The sequence below is a fragment of the Cervus elaphus genome, chromosome 7 (assembly GCF_910594005.1).
Source record: "Cervus elaphus chromosome 7, mCerEla1.1, whole genome shotgun sequence".
NCBI lineage: Eukaryota > Metazoa > Chordata > Mammalia > Artiodactyla > Cervidae > Cervus > Cervus elaphus.
In genome coordinates, this window is record NC_057821.1 from 33,925,635 (window position 1) to 33,930,729 (window position 5,095).

Here is a 5,095-nt window from a genome sequence, read left to right on the forward strand (position 1 = left end):
ATAAAAAAAAAATAGTTTGAACTGAATGAAATTAAAATCTCAACCTGACAAAATAACTGGAGTGAAATTCAGTTGGTGCTTAGAAGAAAATGTATAGTATAGGCATATTAAATTGTCAAATCTCATTGAACTATACTCTTAAAATGAGTGAATTTTATTTTATATAAAGTGCCTCAATTAATTAAGAAATATAGCTACTAAGTATTGGGAGAAACATTCCACCAACTTGAGGGCTCAATAATACTTTCCTGAATATCACACTTTTGTTGACTATGTATAGGACTGTTCATTATGTGTTAATGAATAATAATAGTGTTTATTGAGTGTCTATTACTTTATAAACATGCTGCCAACTGTCAGGGATGCCGTATGATTAACATCAGGCTCTGCTGTTGACATAGTGCCTTGCAGGGCTAGACCTGTCCTTGGCCATACAGTGCCAGATGGTACCAAAGCCCACACTGTGTATTCCTCATTAGCAATGTCATTCATAAACAAAATTGTGCACAAAGTGGTAGGTGAGCCCTTGTCATCACCACAATCAACAAAGTCTGTAAATACATGTTGATCTGTGCTTTTCCAATTTTTGTTACTTCTAAGCTTCTTTGGGGGTCTTGAGAACAAACTCATACCCCTCCTTTGGTCATCTCGTGTAGAAAATTTGAATCTTAGTCATTTGTTTTTTTGGTGGGGGGGCGTACAGACCCCTTTAATAAAATGATAATCCTTAAAATAATTTAAACATCTAGAAAAGACACCCAAACTCAGACACTGTGGACTGCGGGTGGAGTTGGGGTGGAGCTTGATCATGGCTTGTTTTTGTAGGTGGAGAAACACTCCCACATCAAACCTACACTGAGTTCAGAGAAATAACACAGCCACCGAGAGGGAGGGACGGGTTGCATCAGCACAGGGGCTTGGATGCTGTTCTGTTTACCATCGCCTCCTCTCTCTGGTGAGGCACCCCGCCTCCTGTGCCCCTCGGGAAAAGCCAGACCCTACCCCTCCCTGCCCACCCTTCATCTCTCCCTTCCTGTGCCAAGTCCTGGAGCCAAGGGTCATGGTTAGGATAGTCTTTGCTGCAGTTAGGCAGTGGAGGGGTCCCGAGGCCTGGCCAGTTCCCGGTCACTGTGCCCAGGGCCTTGGGCCATCACAGTATCACACACTGCCGTTTGTGGGTGCCCGTGACCTGGTCTCCCCAGCGTTTGGTTTTCTTCTTCTTCTTCTGGCTTGTTTCCCTGGAATCTGTTGCCTAATTACTCTAACCAGGTCATGGAAGGCTTCATCAACGTTGAGAGGTGGGTCCTTGGCACTGGTTTCTATTTATGGAATATTGTGTTTGGTCGCCATTTCTTTTCCTTGCTCCCTGGTGATTTTCCTCAAATGCATCGGATCGACCTTTTGACCAAGAGGATCATCGGGAATGACTCCCTGTCCTTGACGCGCAGGATGAGCTGGTGGAAGCAGTCCACGTGCTCGAAGGTGGTCTTGTCCGTGACCCAGAAGAGGATGGGGAAGCTGTCCCCTGTGCGCAAGTACTGCTTCCGGAAGGCGCTGACCTTCACCTCCCGCCCGGCTGGGTCCAGAACGTCCAAGATGGCCCATTGACTGTCAATCTTTGTATGTTATAGGGAAGAGTCTTGGATGGCGGGGTTGTAGTCAGGCACAAAGATCTTCTGGAAAAGCTGAATGGTGAGGGCGCTCTTGCCCACCTGCCCCCACCACCAGCTTGTACGTGGGGAGGTTGTCATGGGGGCTGCACTCCTTGCCATGTTGCTGGTTGGTCAGACCCTGAAAGGGACTTTTTAGGTAGTGAGCAGGCCCATCTCACTGGGGTCCTGATCGTCGCCGACTTCTCGATTGCACACACCCTGGAGCCTGCGGTAGGGCAAAAGGGAATCTTAGTCATTTTGAAATGACACTTTGAGTTCATAAGTCATCTGTTGATTCTAAGTCTAGGCTTGTGTGGTGTGGCCATGATGATAAACTCTGCTAGAACCAACACAGGCAGAATGGGAGGGATAAACCAGATGATTGTAAACATTTCTTTCCACTGCCAAACTATGATCACTTGAAAAGTAAGAACCAAGATTGTGAGCTTATTCATGATCAACACCAGAGACATGTCAGAAAAATCCTGACCTATTTTTCAATGCTAATATTGAGTTTTTATAGTCAATTAAATTACTATTTTTATATTTAAATGCTTATCTAAAGCCACAGGATTTTTGTTTTCTTTTAGTGAAAGATTTCAAAATGTTAGTTAAATTTTATCAGATACTGATAAATAAAATGAATATGGATTAAAAGGAAAGTTGGAGATAAGTATGTAAATTTAGTGAGCTGATTTTTTTTTGGTATGAATCAGAAAAAACACAGAAAATGTTAACATTTAGATAAGACAGGTGAAAAACATTTATTTTAAAATTAACATTAATCTTTTCAAAGAAACAGTTGACAGCTTATCTGTGGCTAAAATGTTATTCAGTAATAATTTGGTTTGGTAGGTAAGAAGTGAGAGGAAAAAAGGAGATGAATTGAAGGGAAATAATGGAAATCATCTATGTACCTATTTAAGACATTTCTAAGTTTAGGGCATGTGCAAGTGAAAATATGGAGGATAACTGAAACTAGCAGATATTGAACCCATCTTGTTCTCTTTTCTTCTTTATTTCCTGTAATTAATGCTAATTTTTATTTTAGAAAATCTGTAACACCAAAAAATTTCTAGAAAAAACCAAATCTTAATTACACTAACATAAAACATGATTATATCTTTGTATTTCAGTGCACAAACATCTACTATTAAGTTAGTATTAGAAAGGTGCTGTGACCAGAATATGGACAATATTTCTATCATGTGACTGAAGTCATTTCATTTAAGTATTTCCTTACCTTCACTTTTCAGGTTATTGTAATACATTCCTAGGTAATAATGTCGCAGTCAACATCATTGTACAGAAATTTGTAGGTATCAATGAAAGTGAAAGTGAAGTTGCTCAGTCGTGTCCGACTCTGCGACCCCATGGACTTGTAGCCTACCAGGCTCCTCCATCCATGGGATTCTCCAGGCAAGAATACTGGAGTGGATTGCCATTTCCTTCTCCAGGGGATCTTCCCGACCCAGGGATCGAACCCAGATCTCCCACATTGCAGGCAGACGCTTCAACCTCTGAACCACCAGGGAAGCCCGTAGGTATCAATAGTTGTTTATTAAAAAGGAACCAGTATTTTAAAGGGTTTTCAATGTTACTTCCAGTTTTTTCCAGAAAGATTTTAACAATTTATAACCTCATTACTAATATGTAAGCATGCTTATCTTACTATGTCCTTGTTAATAATATGCAGTAACATTTTTTAGTATCTTGTTATCTTAAAAACTAAAGGTTATGTAAGTTTTCACTAATTAGATTAGCTGTGAAGATAAATTTTTTGTCATACTGTTTGTAGTTTTTACTTCATAAATCATCTATTCCAGTGCTCTTCTATGAAAATAAAAACAGAGCTACAAATTTAATTTAAAATTTTTTCAGCAGTCACATTAAAAATTATAAAGCAGTATGGAAAATTAATTTAGGTAATTTAGTCTATTTAGCCCAGTTACCATTTCAACATATAATCAATATAAAAGTTATTAATGAGAAATTAAAACATTTTTCATGCTAAGTCTTTGAAATCTTCTCTACTTGACACAACACATCTCAATTTAATTGATCACATTAGCTGTGCTTGTTCTTATCTCAGATATATTTCTGAGACAACAAAACTGATTTAGAAGAGTCAAAAGAGGAATAGGAGAACAGAGTCAATTTTAAATGGATATGAGCCTAGATTTCCTTACCTGATTATGCCCTCCATCTATGAAGCACCTCATGCACTCTAGTCAGAAGTTCTAGGTCCTCATCTCTGAGCTGTAGGACACTCGCAAAGGATTGGGGGAGGACAAGGGGGAGGTGAGTCTCTAGTCTCTCCATCTGCCAGGCAGTCAAGCAACTCTATCTACTCTGCTTGGGTCTAGATCAATTCTGGGCTTTCCTATTTTCCAACGTCATCCTTTCATTGTATCATATATGTAGCTTAATGCAATTTTCTGTTCATTCCATCTGTATCCCAGATATGATCCTGGTTCCCCTTTTCCACTTGGGGATCTCAACTTGAACCTCACCAATTCTACAACTTTTGAAAGTCTTAATTCTCCCTGGAATTTCTGATGATTCCCAGATATTTATACTCCAGCATATCCTTTGTTCTCAACTCCAGGCTTTCCCACAGTGCATGTTTTTGCCTTAAATCAACCCAGACACAGTTCCCTTTTTATTTTCCCCGAAAGAATCCGCATTGATGGAAAAAGCTTAGTGACAAATGTAACATGTATTAAAGCACTATACGACTGAGAAAGATAAGAGATAGGTGCATAGAAAACATCATGGTAAACGACTTAAAAATCCCCTCTTTGTATTTCTTATGCAGCAAAATCCTTTTCAGATACTCTGTCTTTGTGGGCTGTTGCTTCCCACCCTTGAGGCTGTGCAGGACCTTGTCTCACCCATCTCTCTCACCTCTTTCTTCAAATTCATCTTCATGATGACTCTTCCAGCTAACTTCTCTATTTCTTCTTTATTCATTGATCAGAAAAAATGTCGTTCTTCCAAATATCTACTTCAACCTGTGCTTGTCAAGCTATCCTCCCTTGTGAAGAGAGGCTTCTTTTCCTCTCCAGATTTTTTACTTTTATATATTATCTAATTGCAACTTAAGATATTACTTATAATACCACAAAATTCACTCTCTTAAAATGTACAATTCAGTCTTTTTTAGTTTATTCACAGTTGTACAAGTAACACTTCTGCTTTTTTTAAAAAACGTAATCTGTCCTCTTCAATAGTAGTTGAATCAGGTATAGCAATATATGCGATATATTTTGTTTGAAATCATACCTAGTGCTAGTTTATGTAACATATCCTGATTTTTCATCTTTCTAGTTTTTTACAGAAATATCAATTGCCTTTTCTGTACTGTTAAAATGATTAATGATATCATTTTCTTTGATGATGTTTATATATCTGTTTTATCTCCCTGTCTTAGCAAGTCATAT

General features: G+C 38.7%; 1 pseudogene; it reads right to left on the reverse strand.

Annotated features, from left to right (window-relative positions):
• Positions 1–1,150: 1,150 nt before the first annotated feature.
• LOC122696827 lies at positions 1,151–4,625 on the reverse strand (annotated as a pseudogene).
• Positions 4,626–5,095: the final 470 nt, after the last annotated feature.